Here is a 16,303-nt window from a genome sequence, read left to right on the forward strand (position 1 = left end):
TGGCTAATCAAGGTCTTTTCTGATTCCACTCAAATCTTAAGATTACTTGTTCCAACTCTCTGAAGAAAGCCCATGGTATTTTGATAGGGATTATATATACAATGGAATATTACTCAGCCATTAGAAAAGAGAATACCCACCATTTGCTTCAACGTGGATAGAACTTGAGGGTATTATGCTGAGTGAAGTAAGTCAGTCGGAGGACAATCATTATATGGTTTCACTCATAAAGGGAATATAAAAAAAATAGTGAAAGGGATTATAAAGGAAAAGAGAGAAAAAGTGTGGGAAAAATTAGAGAGGATGACAAACCATGAGAGACTCCTAAATCTGGGAAACAAAAAAGGGGTAGTGGAAGGGGAGGCAGGTAGGGGGATGGGGTGACTGGGTGAAGGGCACTGAAGGGGGCACTTGACAGGATGAGCACTGGGTGTTATACTATATGTTGGCAAATCGAACTTCAATAAAAATATAAATAAATAAATAAATAAATAAATAAACAAACAAACAAACAAAATGTTAACAACAACAACAAAAAATGAGTCGGATGCTTAAACAACTGAACCACCCAGGAGACTCATGTCCTTTGTTACCTGTAATAACATTTTTACAAAGTCTCTTTGTCTGATATTAATATATCTTTTTTTTTGATATTAATATATCTATCTCAGGTCTCATTTACTCTTTGCATGAAATATTTATATATATATAATATTTTATTTATTTATTGAGAGAGAGAGAGTGCATGAGCAGGAGCGAAGAGTGGAGGGAGAGGGAGAAGCAGACTCCCCACTGAGCAGGGACTCCAGTGTGGGGCCCCATCCCAGGACCTGGAGACCATGACCTGAGTCAAAGGCAGCCACTTAACTAACTGAGCCACCCAGGCACCCCTATATGGAATATATTTTTAACAATTTTACTTTAAGCTTATTTGCATCTCTTATAGATGACATACAGTTTGATTATGTGTTTTTTCAAAGTTCTTTCTGCCAATCTGTCTTTTAATTGGTGAGTTCCATATGTGTACATTTAAAGTAGTTACTGATAAGAAAGGACTTACTTCTGTCATTATACTAATTATGCCATATCTTTTTTGTTCCTCATTTTCACTATTACTGCCTCCTGGTATGTTTGATTGATTTTTTTTCCTATTGTATCTTTTTATTCCTTTCTCATTCCTTTTCTGTATATATTTCAGTTATTTTAGTGCTTATCCTGGGCATTACAATTAACATCTTAAATTTATAACAATCTAGTTTGGATGAATACCAATTTAAATGATGTACAAAAACTCTACACCTATACAACTCTGCCCCCTTATATTGTTATTTTATTTCTTTAACAAATTATGTTGCTATGTATTGTGTGCCCATTAACATAGATTTATTATTGTTTCACACATGTTTAGTTTGAATAATATAGGCATAGAAATGAGTGACAAGTCAAATATAGTGCTAGGTTTTATGTTTAGCTATGTAGTTACCTTTACCTAGTTTTAAAAATTTTTTCATATGGCTTCGTGTTACTGTCTAGTGTCCTTTCATTTTAGCCTAAAGAATTGCCTTTAGCATTTCTTGTATAGTATATCTATAAAAGTAATGAACTCCTTTCAACTTTCGTTTATCTGAAAATTTATCAACATCTTCTTTTTTGAAGAATGGCTTTGCTGTGTATACAATTCTTCACTGAGAGGTGTTTTTTTTTTCTTTTTTTTCTTTCATCACTTTAAATATGTCATTGCATGCCATCTGACTCTCATGGTTTTCAATGAGAAATTCGCTGTTAATTGTATTGAAGATCTCTTGTATATGGGTAATTTTATCTATTTTGTTTTTTTCAAGATTCTATCTGTCTTTGATTTCTGACAGTTTGATTATAATGTGTCTCAGTGTGATTCGCTTTTAATTTATCTTACTTAGAGTTTATTGAGATTCCTGGATGTGTAGATTCATGTCATTCATTATCCTGGGGAAATTTGGGGCTACTATTTCTTCAAATATATTTTCTATTTCTCTCTCTTTTCTTCTAAGACTCCCTTAAAGTAAAGTTATATAAAGTATGTAACATTTTATGGTATCTCTTATTTCCTTAGGTCTGGTCTAGTAAGTCCAATAGCCAGCTTTTGTCAGGGATAGTTCTATGAATATTTTTCTTTTAAACGGCCATAGTTTATTTCTTTACATGCCTCTTGCTTTTTTGTTGAAGATTGGACATTTTGAGTCTCATAATATGGTAATTCTGGAAACCAGATCCTCCTCCTTCCCCAGGTATTTTTGTTCCTGCTTCTTGTGAGTTGTAACTGCTTAGTGGCTTTTCTAAACTATGTTTTGTAACTGGATTATTTGTTATGTGTGGCCACTCAAGTCTCTTAATGGTGAGCTAGTGATTTATAAGGATTTTCTTAAAAACATGGAGCCATCGCCTAGTCCAAATAAATAAGCAACAAGAATACTATTTTGGTCTTTGTAGATTATCTTTGTATTAGGGCACTTTTTCACAATGCTAAATCTGGCTATTTACAATTCTACCTTAGCCTTTACTTCCTGCTTACATAGAGCCAGTCAGCCAGAGTTGAAAGTTTGGAGTCTTCTCATTTCTTTTCTGAGCATGTGTCCATCTCTGATCATTATGTATGTAGCCTTCTAGATTTTTTATTGTTTGGATTTCCAAGCCGGCCTACAAACTTACTGACAATTTAACAATTGTCTTATGTGACTTGCTGCTTCCTGGGATGAACTGGTTTAAGGAACACTCCTGATTTAGTGCTCCCAGCAGTAAAAATGTAAAGAAAGCAGACGGGAAAGAAATCAAGCAGGGTAACTTTCAGACAAAGTTCCAGTCTCAGCTCAAATCTTGCAAGGAGTGGAAATTATGCCATGGCATTTATTACTGGTTGTGGAAAGGGAACTGGGCTTCCAAAGTCCCAGTTTTTAATCAGTTTTTAGCTAAGGGCTACTTTGAGGATATAAACTCCCAGGCACTTTTGGCTCTCCACTTACTGGACAGAGGAGATGTAGCAGTTTTCTTTTTTAAGATTTTATTTATTTATTCATGAGACATAGAGAGAGAGAGAGGCAGAGACACAGGCAAAGGGGGAAGCAGGCTCCATGCAAAGAGCCCCACATGGGACTCGATCCCGGGTCTCCAGGATCATGACCTGGGCTGAAGGTGGTGCTAAACCGCTGAGCCACCCAGTCTGCCCAGATGTAGCAGTTTGAAGGTAGTCTTCTCAAGAGAATTGCAAGAATGGGCTCTTAGAAACAAAACAGTAACAAAGCCAAGGAGGGGGATACATAAATCATAAAAGAGAATTACGGAGATCTTGGTGGAGTATGGACATATCCATGGAGTCTACTCCTTAACCAGTCTGATCCACTTACATCATATTAATTTCACTCCATCCTATTCTAGCTTCCTAAAAATGTTGGGAAGAGAAAAAGGAAAGCATTAAAATAGGAGGGTTTGCAAAATGAGCTGTAGCTTCCCACTGCTGAAGTTGATCAGAAAATCATAACTTACAGTCCTTTACTAATTCTTCTAGATTCTACTCACTATTACCACTTCTGCTTTTAGGTGGCTTATCGGGTGAGATGACCCAGGATTATACTTGAGGGGGTCTAGGCTCTGGCTTTGTGATTTTATCAGATTGCAGGTATGGTAACTGGTTTTTGTAGTCAAACCTGGTCATGGAGGCCTCAAGATCTCTTGGGCTCCAACTGCATTCCTCACTTCCTATATTATGTAGAAGTAAGCCCCTTCTTCATGACAATTAGGATATTACCCCATCAGTATAGTAACTTATTTCTTTGCCTACTCTACTGGTGTGAGAAGCCCAATATGACCACACAGCAATTGTAGTTCTATATTAGTGGAATTCTCACTATTAAATCATTCCTTCTCTGGGAGACAGACCCCTAGATCTGTAGAACCTAAAATTGTTGGGGAGGAAAAATAACTACTATGCTTCAGTCACTGGTTTAAGCTGTTGATGACTGATAGCACCATGACCTTGCTGTACATTATCTGTCAATATTCAGGCTAATAGCTTCTGAGTGATGTGTTATATAATATGACCAGTGGACCCTATGGTTATATGTTCCTTGTGGGTCTCTGTGCTATAAAGTGGGCCACTTGGTCTGAGATAATGTCATTGCAGGATCCCATGGTGGTGGTTCAATAAATATTCTGTGAGCCTCTGGACAGTGAGACATATGAACAAGCAAAGCAAACCCATATCCAATGTACAAGGCAGTTCTAATCAGGAAAATTCTTTTTTTCAGGATGTAAAGAGACTGATGTAATCATCTTCCTACTAAGAAGATACATGGTCTCTTTCAGGGATAGTGCTACATTGAGGGCTAATGTTTGTTGCTGCTGCCACCAGGCTGGACATTCAACAATAGCTAGATCAGTCTTGGTAAGATGAAACCCACACCTCTGGATTCATGCATAGTCTCTCTCTGTCTTTATGATGACTCAATTCAAGGCCCCAATTTGCGCACATTAAGCATCTGAGGATAGAGGTTGGTTTATAGGTATTGAATAAATCATCCTGTGAACCTAGCTATTTAAAATCTCTTCTGTAGATGGATGGTCTCTGGTGGACCTGAATCTGTGATACATAGATTCTCACACTTTATGCCTATTCTTGCAGCACCATACTTATGCATCTTTCCCAGGCTAGAAAGGATGATCTCGTCAATAAGTGGTGCTGGGCCAATAGCATATCTCTAGTAAGTAATTGATTGTCTAAAACTAAAATAATATTAATGTATGTTTCATTTTTAACATATGCAAAAGTAAGATGCAGACAACAATACCCACAAAGGATGAGAGTAAATGGAAATATCTTTTTTTTTGTTTGCTTGTTTGTTTTTATTTTTTTATTTTTTATTATTTTTTTTATTTTTTATTGGTGTTCAATTTACTAACATACAGAATAACCCCCAGTGCCCGTCACCCATTAACTCACACCCCCCGCCCTCCTCCCCTTCCAACACCCCTAGTTCGTTTCCCAGAGTTAGCAGTCTTTACGTTCTGTCTCCCTTTCTGATATTTCCCACACATTTCTTCACCCTTCCCTTATATTCCCTTTCACTATTATTTATATTCCCCAAATGAATGAGAACATATAATGTTTGTCCTTCTCCGACTGGCTTACTTCACTCAGCATAATACCTTCCAGTTCCATCCACGTTGAAGCAAATGGTGGGTATTTGTCATTTCTAATAGCTGAGTAATATTCCATTGTATACATAAACCACATCTTCTTTATCCATTCATCTTTCGTTGGACACCGAGGCTCCTTCCACAGTTTGGCTATCGTGGCCATTGCTGCTATAAACATCGGGGTGCAGGTGTCCCGGCGTTTCACTGCATCTGTATCTTTGGGGTAAATCCCCAGCAGTGCAATTGCTGGGTCGTAGGGCAGGTCTATTTTTAACTCTTTGAGGAACCTCCACACAGTTTTCCAGAGTGGCTGCACCAGTTCACATTCCCACCAACAGTGTATGAGGGTTCCCTTTTCTCCACATCCTCTCCAACATTTGTTGTTTCCTGCCTTGTTAATTTTCCCCATTCTCACTGGTGTGAGGTGGTATCTCATTGTGGTTTTGCGCAGGGGCCATGCTAATCTTCTCTGTATCGTTCCAATTTTTAGTATATGTGCTGCCGAAGCGAGCACTCATTGTGGTTTTGATTTGTATTTCCCTGATGGCAAGTGATGCAGAGCATTTTCTCATGTGCATTTTGGCCATGTCTATGTCTTCCTCTGTGAGATTTCTGTTCATGTCTTTTGCCCATTTCATGATTGGATTGTTTGTTTCTTTGGTGTTGAGTTTAATAAGTTCTTTATAGATCTTGGAAACTAGCCCTTTATCTGATATGTCATTTGCAAATATCTTCTCCCATTCTGTAGGTTGTCTTTGAGTTTTGTTGACTGTATCCTTTGCTGTGCAAAAGCTTCTTATCTTGATGAAGTCCCAATAGTTCATTTTTGCTTTTGTTTCTTTTGCCTTCGTGGATGTATCTTGCAAGAAGTTACTATGGCCGAGTTCAAAAAGGGTGTTGCCTGTGTTCTTCTCTAGGATTTTGATGGAATCTTGTCTCACATTTAGATCTTTCATCCATTTTGAGTTTATCTTTGTGTATGGTGAAAGAGAGTGGTCTAGTTTCATTCTTCTGCATGTGGATGTCCAATTTTCCCAGCACCATTTATTGAAGAGACTGTCTTTCTTCCAATGGATAGTCTTTCCTCCTTTATCGAATATTAGTTGCCCATAAAGTTCAGGGTCCACTTCTGGATTCTCTATTCTGTTCCACTGATCTATGTGTCTGTTTTTGTGCCAGTACCACACTGTCTTGATGACCACAGCTTTGTAGTACAACCTGAAATCTGGCATTGTGATGCCCCCAGATATGGTTTTCTTTTTTAAAATTCCCCTGGCTATTCGGGGTCTTTTCTGATTCCACACAAATCTTAAAATAATTATTTGTTCTAACTCTCTGAAGAAAGTCCATGGTATTTTGATAGGGATTGCATTAAACGTGTATATTGCCCTGGGTAACATTGACATTTTCACAATATTAATTCTGCCAATCCATGAGCATGGAATATTTTTCCATCTCTTTGTGTCTTCCTCAATTTCTTTCAGAAGTGTTCTATAGTTTTGAGGGTATAGATCCTTTACATCTTTGGTGAGGTTTATTCCTAGGTATCTTATGCTTTTGGGTGCAATTGTAAATGGGATTGACTCCTTAATTTCTCTTTCTTCAGTCTCATTGTTAGTGTATAGAAATGCCACTGACTTCTGGGCATTGATTTTGTATCCTGCCACGCTACCGAATTGCTGTATGAGCTCTAGCAATCTTGGGGTGGAGACTTTTGGGTTTTCTATGTAGAGTATCATGTCATCGGCGAAGAGGGAGAGTTTGACTTCTTCTTTGCCAATTTGAATGCCTTTAATGTCTTTTTGTTGTCTGATTGCTGAGGCTAGGACTTCCAGTACTATGTTGAACAGCAGTGGTGAGAGTGGACATCCCTGTCTTGTTCCTGATCTTAGGGGAAAGGCTCCCAGTGCTTCCCCATTGAGAATGATATTTGCTGTGGGCTTTTCATAGATGGCTTTTAAGATGTCGAGGAATGCTCCCTCTATCCCTACACTCTGAAGAGTTTTGATCAGGAATGGATGCTGTATTTTGTCAAATGCTTTCTCTGCATCCAATGAGAGGATCATATGGTTCTTGGTTTTGCTCTTGCTGATATGATGAATCACATTGATTGTTTTACGGGTGTTGAACCAGCCTTGTGTCCCAGGGATAAATCCTACTTGGTCATGGTGAATAATTTTATTAATGTACTGTTGGATCCTATTGGCCAGTATCTTGTTGAGAATTTTTGCATCCATGTTCATCAGGGATATTGGTCTGTAATTCTCCTTTTTGGCGGGGTCTTTGTCTGGCTTTGGAATTAAGGTGATGCTGGCTTCATAGAACGAATTTGGAAGGACTCCATCTCTTTCTATCTTTCCAAACAGCTTTAGGAGAATAGGTATGGTTTCTTCTTTAAACGTTTGATAAAATTCCCCTGGGAAGCCATCTGGCCCTGGACTCTTGTGTCTTGGGAGGTTTTTGATGACTGCTTCAATTTCCTCCCTGGTTATTGGCCTGTTCAGGTTTTCTATTTCTTCCTGTTCCAGTTTTGGTAGTTTGTGGCTTTCCAGGAATGCGTCCATTTCTTCTAGATTGCCTAATTTATTGGCGTATAGCTGTTCATAATATGTTTTTAAAATCGTTTGTATTTCCTTGGTGTTGGTAGTGATCTCTCCTTTCTCATTCATGATTTTATTAATTTGACTCTTCTCTCTCTTCTTTTTAATAAGGCTGGCTAATGGTTTATCTATCTTGTTAATTCTTTCAAAGAACCAACTCCTGGTTCTGTTGATCTGTTCCACAGTTCTTCTGGTCTCGATTTCGTTGAGTTCTGCTCGAATCTTTATTAACTCCCTTCTTCTCTTGGGTGTAGGATCTATTTGCTGTTTTTTCTCTAGCTCCTTTATGTGTAAGGTTAGCTTTTGTATTTGAGTTCTTTCCAGTTTTTGAATGGATGCTTGTATTGCGATGTATTTCCCCCTTAGGACTGCTTTTGCTGCATCCCAAAGATTTTGAACGGTTGTATCTTCATTCTCATTAGTTTCCATGAATCTTTTTAATTCTTCCTTAATTTCCTGGTTGACCCTTTTATCTTTTAGCAGGATGGTCCTTAACGTCCACGTGTTTGAGGTCCTTCCAAACTTCTTGTTGTGATTTAGTTCTAATTTCAAGGCATTATGGTCTGAGAATATGCAGGGGACAATCCCAATCTTTTGGTATCGGTTCAGACCCGATTTGTGACCCAATATGTGGTCTATTCTGGAGAAAGTTCCATGTGCGCTTGAGAAGAATGTGTATTCAGTTGAGTTTGGATGTAAAGTTCTGTAGGTATCTGTGAAATCCATCTGGTCCAGTGTATCATTTAAAGCTCTCGTTTCTTTGGAGATGTTGTGCTTAGAAGACCTATCGAGTATAGAAAGAGCTAGATTGAAGTCACCAAGTATAAGTGTATTATTATCTAAGTATTTCTTCACTTTGGTTAATAATTGATTTATATATTTGGCAGCTCCCACATTCGGGGCATATATATTGAGGATTGTTAAGTCCTCTTGTTGAATAGATCCTTTAAGTATGAGATAGTGTCCCTCTTCATCTCTCACTACAGTCTTTGGGGTAAATTTTAGTTTATCTGATATAAGGATGGCTACCCCTGCTTTCTTTTGAGGACCATTCGAATGGTAAATGGTTCTCCAACCTTTTATTTTCAGGCTGTAGGTGTCCTTCTGTCTAAAATGAGTCTCTTGTAGACAGCAAATAGATGGGTCCTGCTTTTTTATCCAGTCTGAAACCCTGCGCCTTTTGATGGGGTCATTAAGCCCGTTCACATTCAGAGTTACTATTGAGAGATATGAGTTTAGTGTCATCATGTTATCTATTCAGTCCTTGTTTTTGTGGACTGTTCCACTGAACTTCTTCTTAAAGGGGAATTTTAAGAGTCCCCCTTAAAATTTCTTGCAGAGCTGGTTTGGAGGTCACATATTCTTTTAGTTGCTGCCTGTCTTGGAAGCTCTTTATCTCTCCTTCCATTTTGAATGAGAGCCTTGCTGGATATATTATTCTTGGTTGCATGTTCTTCTCATTTAGGACCCTGAATATATCCTGCCAGCCCTTTCTGGCCTGCCAGGTCTCTGTGGAGAGGTCTGCTGTTACCCTAATACTCCTCCCCATAAAAGTCAGGGACTTCTTGTCTCTTGCTGCTTTAAGGATCTTCTCTTTATCTTTGGAATTTGCAAGCTTCACTATTAAATGTCGAGGTGTTGAACGGTTTTTATTGATTTTAGGGGGGGATCTCTCTATTTCCTGGATCTGAATGCCTGTTTCCCTTCCCAGATTAGGAAAGTTTTCAGCTAGAATTTGTTCAAATACATATTCTGGCCCTCTGTCCCTTTCGGCGCCCTCGGGAACCCCAATTAAACGTAGGTTTTTCTTTCTCAGGCTGTCGTTTATTTCCCTTAATCTATCCTCATGGTCTTTTAATTGTTTGTCTCTTTTTTCCTCAGTTTCCCTCTTTGCTATCAACTTGTCTTCTATGTCACTCACTCGTTCTTCCACCTCGTTAACCCTCGTCGTTAGGACTTCTAGTTTGGATTGCATCTCATTCAATTGATTTTTAATTTCTGCCTGATTAGCTCTAAATTCTGCAGTCATGAAGTCTCTTGAGTCCTTTATACTTTTTTCTAGAGCCACCAGTAGCTGTATAATAGTGCTTCTGAATTGGCTTTCTGACATTGAATTGTAATCCAGATTTTGTAACTCTGTGGGAGAGAGGACTGTTTCTGATTCTTTCTTTTGAGGTGAGGTTTTCCTTCTAGTCATTTTGCTCAGTGCAGAGTGGCCAAAAGCAAGTTGTATTGGAAAAAAGAGAAAAAGAGAGGAGAGAAAGAAGGAAAGAAAAGAGAAAGAGAAAAACAAGGGAAGAAAAAAAAAACGAAAAAAAAAAAAGAAGAAAAAGAGAAAGAAAAAGAAAGGAGAAAAAAAAGGGGGTGGGGGAAGGAAACAAATCAAAAAGCAAAACAAAACAAAACAAAACAAAACAAAACAAAAAAAAGAACCACCGGGGAGTATCTTCTGATTCTGTGTACTTTAAGTCCCTTGGCTTCTCCTGGAAGTTGTCAGTCTAGCTGGTGTTCTGGGGGAGGGGCCTGTTGTGCTGATTTTCAGGTGTTAGCAGTTGGGGGAGCTGCTGTGCCCCTGCCTGGTGCAGGGCTCAGTGGGGGTTGTTTACCCCGTGAGGCCGCAGGAGGAACAGCCCCAGTGGCAGGGCAGCTCTGGAAACCTGGATTCAGCTCCGGCAGCAACTCCGGAGCTCTCCGTCTGCAGGGCCTGGAGGCTCTGGGGCGGGGCCGCTGATCTGCTCAGCTGGGGCAGGAGCGTCCTCGCTGTCCTGGGCCCTCCCGGCCTCTGCCTGTCCCGGGGGAGGCGGGATCCTGGGCTGTGTCCCGGCGCCCTGTGCTCCGGGGCCTGCGCTGGTGGATTCGCGCTCCCGGGCCGCGCAACCCCCTCCGCGGAGCTGCCGCCCGAGCACCCAGAGCTGCTCCTGGAACCGCGCAGCCCCCTCCGCACGGAGCCTCTTCCTCTGCCCGAGCCCCTCCGAGCTGCTCCCGGGGCCGCGCAGCCCCCTCCGCGGAGCCGCCCCCGAGCCCCTCCAGCTGCTCCGGGTCCTGCCGTGCGCGCTGCAGCCCTTAGGGAGCTCGGCGCACTCTCCTGGCGCGCAGTTGCTCTGTTACTCTCCCAGGGAACCGGAGGGCATCCTCGCCCTCCTGGGTCCTGCTCCAACTCCCTGCGAGCCCCTTTCCGCCCGGGAAGGTCGGTGCAGCTCCTGCGTCTCCGGGACGGGGCTCTCCTGTCCTGGGGACACTCGCCCCGGCCTCAGCCCGGCTCCTCGCGGGGCCCCTCCCCCTTGGAGGCCTTTGTTTCTTTACTTCTTTTTCCCCGTCTTCCTACCTTGATAGAAGCGCGAACTCTTCTCACTGTTGCATTCCAGCTGGTCTCTCTTTAATTCTCAGGCCGAATTCATAGATTTTCAGGATAATTTGAAGGTTTTCTAGGTAATTTGGTGGAGACAGGTGATTTGGAGACCCTACTCTTCCGCCATCTTGCTCCTCCCCCCCAGTAAATGGAAATATCTTAATGTGAGTTTTTACATTATAAGAGATGTTATATATTATTATTAGAAGATAGTTTATATGATAAATATGCAAATTTTAAACTTTAGATAACCATTAAAATATAAAACAAAGAGGAATTACTAATGAACCAATAATGAAAGTAAAATAGAGACATGACAAATAGTAAATTACTCAAAGGAATACGTGAAAAAAAAATAGAAAGAGATCAAAGAACAGCTGTAAGAAATATAAACCAGGTAGCAAGATGGTAGATTGAACTCAAGCACTTTATAATTGCCTTCAATGGAAATGTCTTAAATACTTCAAATAAAAGGTAGATATTGTCAGACTGAATTAAAAAGCATGATTTAACTATGTCCTCTCTAACATAAATACACCTTACATGTAAAGACAGACATGTCTTAGAAGTCAAGGAATGCAGTAATATACCATTTACCATGCAAACACTAATCAAGAGAACATTGCAGGTTTCTGCCATAGGGCCTTTGCACTGGTTGTGTCCCCTGCCTAGAAGTCTCATCATGAAAATCCATCCCTATGACCAACCATATCATCTCTCTGAAATCTTTTCCCAGATATCATATCAGGGAGGGTGACTCTGGACATCCCTTTGTTAAAAAGTGAAGACCTAATTACCGTCTCATTTCTCCACAGTTATATTCTCAATTCACTTATCCTATTCTATTATTTTCCATAGAGCTAATTACCATCTAATATACTATCTGCTCATTTATTATGATGATTGTTTATTGTTTGTCTCTCCCCACAGGATGGAAGCTGCATAATGGCAAAAGTCTTTGCTTGGTTCATTAATGTTATTCCCATGCTTACAATAGGGTCTGGTGCACAGAAACTCAACCAATATTTGTTGAACACATGCTGAATTAAAGTAAAATGAATGCAAAGGGGATAAAAAGAAAGTTGAAGTGACTATATAAAATCAGACAAAGACTTCAGGAAAAGTTTATGGCCAGGAATAAAGACAAACATTATATAATATAAAGAAGCCAAGATATCAAGAGAACTTAATAATCGTAACTGTGTAAGTACCTAATAGAGAGCTTCAAAATACATGAATTAAAGCCTATAGCCTTATACAACTGAAAGGAGAAACAAGTATTGTCTACAACTATCATTAGAGATTTTAGCTCCTTTCCCAGTAATATATAGAATAAGCATTAAAAAATCAATAAAGATAAGGAAGACTTGAAAAACTTGACATACATAGGACACTAAAACCGCAATGAGATACAACTATGCACCAACTAGAATGGCTAAATTAAGAATGAAAACGAAGCAGTCTTGCCAAAAGTTGTTGGTGAGGATGTTGAAGCAGTTAAAACTCCTATTTCCCACTGGGAATGCAAAGTGGCACAATCAATTTGGAAATCATTTTGGCACGTTATTCTTATAAAGTTAAATGTAGATGTAACATATGACACAGCCATCTCACACTTCTTTCTTTACCCAAGGGGAAAAAATGGGTTTCCACATAAAGACTTGTATATGGTTTTTCACAGCAGATTTATTCAAAATAACCCAAAGCTGGAATACCAAAGATGTCCAACAGCAAATGAATAAATTTTTTAAAAATATGGCATATGCATTGGAGTGTGCTTTGACCATAAAATAGGGCAGGGTACTGATACATACAACAACGTAGATGGATTTCAAAAATGTTATGCTGAGCCAGAGGAAACAGACACATAAGATTACATACTCTATATTTCTATTTACATGAAAGTCTGGAAAAGATCAGCAATTGTGACAGAAATGGATCAATGTGCAACTGGGCATGGGGGTACTGCAGGAGAATGCAGGCAAAGGGGAATGAGAAAATATTTTTGGTGTGCTGAAATGTCCTGTATTTAGGTAATGTTGGTGTTCACATGAGTATATATATTTTTCGAAAATACTGCACACTGAAAATTGGTACATTTTGTTGAATATAAATTAAACCTCAGTAAAAAAGAAAGCAAACATTCATCTGGAATAAAATGTAAATCACACAAGGGTGTATCATGTGACCAAGAGTATCATCAATCACAACTACATACAATAATGGGGATAAGTCTCATAAACAAAATATTGAGAGAGAAAAGCCAGACACTGAAGAGTGTGCATTTTATAAATTCAGTTATCTAAAGTCCAAAACATTGAAATCAAATCTCTGCTGTTATATGTTAGAATGGTGTTTATCTTTGAGTGGTGAGTGGTAGGGAAGGAAGCCCAAAGAGAGATCTGGCGTGTCAATAACTCTCTATTTCTTAATCTTCGGTGTCAAATGCTGGCATAAAGCAAAATACAGTTAATATACTATTGAAAAAGCAGAGCAACAGTAATGCACAAGCATCGCTGAGGGAAATGCAAACTGGTTTAGTCATTCTGGAAAACTTTTGTCAGTTTCTAAAAAGTTACCATACACTTATGCCCTTACCAGGTGACCCAGACATCTCACTTCTGGGTATGCATTCTAGAAAAATGAAACTTAGTTTAAACAAAAAACTATCCATGTATGTTAACTAAGTGTAATTTAAATAAAAAATCCAAAAAACAACAACACAACAACAAAAAAAACCCTCCATGAATAATTGTAGGGGCACTAGTCATAGTTGCCCATCCCTGGAAACAACCCAAATGTCTTTCAGAGGATGAAAATATAAGCAATCTGTGTGACATCCACACAATGGACTATGATTCAGCACTTAAAAAAAGAATGGACTTTTAATATGTGCAACAATATAAATAAATCTTAGGGAGAAATGTGCTAAGTAAGCCATTCTCAAAAGTATGGCTCCTGCCCTTTTTCAGGCTGGATAATTTGTTGTGGGTCTACTCTGTGCATTGTATTTACCCTCATCCCTGGAGATGCCACCCCTATGCGTAGGAGACAGTAGTACTTTCCCTTCCCAAATCATAACAACTAAAAATGTCTGCAGACATGGCCAAATGTCCTGCTTGAGAACAATATTCACTCTTTTCACTGAATGAAAGAATGTAGTCTTAAAGGATTACATATTGTATGATTGCATTTATATAACATTCTGGAAAAGTGAAAAATATGGGGAGAGTCCTAACACAAAGACACAGAACAAGGGTATTCTTTAGGGGTGTTGGAATTGTCCTGTATTTACTGAAAAATGCTGATCTGTGCATGTGTAAATAATAAATACATAATAAATATATTATTGCTAAATATAGTCAGTAGAGTACATAATTTTAAAAATTGAAGAGATGAAATCAAACAAAACAAAAGCAAGTATGGTATACGTGGAAAAGAATATTTTGACTTACCAGTCGGGGTGATCTTGGCAGAAGGGTTTTCAGTGAGAGTTATAAGAGAGGCAAGGATGAATCAGTTCTGTAGGATGCCTGGTGAGTTCAAATTAAGGACAGTGCCTGGTATTGTCCTAGACTCTTGCTCCGTTAGGGATGCCATAGAGGATAAGCAGAGACATAAGCCAACATTCCTGATAAGGCTGAATGCAGAATGCAGCAGGTAAATTCCTCCTGCTAAAGAGGAGCAGGTCCAGTGTGAGACCTGGGTAAACTGGGGATGCTGCCCATGGCAGAGACATCCAGAAGAATTCATCCTGTGCCTATAGTACACTGTCTCTCCTAACCTCTCCTAGGAGTCTGATCTGCAGTGACTTGGGGGGACCATAAGACGGGCTACTGTGCTGGGGGGTAGCTGTACTCTGCAGGGATGCACCCTTATATAGTCTCCCCAAGGCCCACGACTCTTATTTCGGGGTTCTCTTCACTGAGCCATTTGGAGTATTTTGATGCCCTTTGCTCTCAATTTTGCAGTGGCTAAAATTGTTCTTGAAGCTCCTGCCTTCTGTTATCTGGACAGTAGCCATGCCTGTCCCAGGAACTTTCTGAAGGATCCTAAGCTACAGCAGATTATACCAGAGAAATGGAGTTGAGATGACCTTTCCAAGACCATCAAGTATGGGCATATCTGATCTCCTGGGGGCAGAGAATGTTCTCTGGATTAGTTGATTTCCTTCATCATGTTCTGTTCTCCATTTATTTTCTAGGAGACCACCTAAAAATGCATAGGGCAGATGCTTCCCAGATTGAAACATGGAAAAAGGAGGTGAGAAACAAATTGTATTTTACAGAGAATGGAGATGTCAAAGCTTAACTATATCTTTAGTCAAAGGGCTCGCGATCAAAAATTAGGTTGAATAATAAAACAAGTCAAGTGTGAGGAGCAGTGAGAAATTAGTATGTGCCATGGTCTTGATTAGTTTTGCAGATAAAGTTCCAATTCTTAGAACTCCAAGTCATTACATAGTCCCAAATTTTAGCAGCTTGGAGGAAGCCAATCACTTAAAGATCAGGGACTAGACACATGGACCTAGGCTGGAGTTTAAGATCTCACACTAAAGTCCCTTTTTAGGACAGTACCAGATATCTGTGCAGATTGGAAGCTGCACAATTCCAATGGATCCATTCACACCATGTCTATATGAGTGACAGCCCTGGAGTGCTGCGATCAGTTGTACAATATTCCACTGTTTCTTTTTTTTTTTTTTAATATATATTTTATTTTTTTTAATTTTTTTTTATTTATGATAGTCACAGAGAGAGAGAGAGAGAGAGGCAGAGACATAGGCAGAGGGAGAAGCAGGCTCCATGCACCGGGAGCCTGATGTGGGATTCGATCCCGGGTCTCCAGGATCGTGCCCTGGGCCAAAGGCAGGCGCCAAACCGCTGCGCCACCCAGGGATCCCCTATTCCACTGTTTCTATAACTGGATTTCAAGAACCTGAGAAGGTTTGTGAAATTTCTTTAGTGATGGCAGGAAATATGAAGAGAGGCAGAAGGAATGGAAGACTGAGAGAGGGAAGAAGGAAGAGAGTCAGAGAGAGAGAAAGAAAGAAGAAGGAGGAGAAGGAGAAGAAGGGAGAACACTTGAGTAATAGGTACAGTGACCACATAGTTTAGTGTCAAAACTGGGATGCTTTTTTTTTTATATCTATATATATTTTACATGGGCTCCATGCCCAATGTGG

General features: G+C 39.6%; 1 long non-coding RNA gene and 1 pseudogene across 1 annotated transcript; one reads left to right on the top strand and one right to left on the bottom strand.

Moving 5' to 3' along the window:
- Positions 1-5,612: 5,612 nt before the first annotated feature.
- Positions 5,613-5,683, bottom strand: LOC140623735 (U6 spliceosomal RNA; annotated as a pseudogene).
- A 6,379-nt stretch (positions 5,684-12,062) lies between these two features.
- LOC140610193 (uncharacterized) lies at positions 12,063-15,737 on the top strand. Its single transcript, XR_012011957.1, has 3 exons — positions 12,063-12,321; positions 15,090-15,231; positions 15,323-15,737. It is a non-coding gene; the product is annotated as an uncharacterized lncRNA (long non-coding RNA).
- Positions 15,738-16,303: the final 566 nt, after the last annotated feature.

Source organism: Canis lupus, chromosome 2, assembly GCF_048164855.1.
Source record: "Canis lupus baileyi chromosome 2, mCanLup2.hap1, whole genome shotgun sequence".
In the NCBI taxonomy this organism is placed as follows: domain Eukaryota; kingdom Metazoa; phylum Chordata; class Mammalia; order Carnivora; family Canidae; genus Canis; species Canis lupus.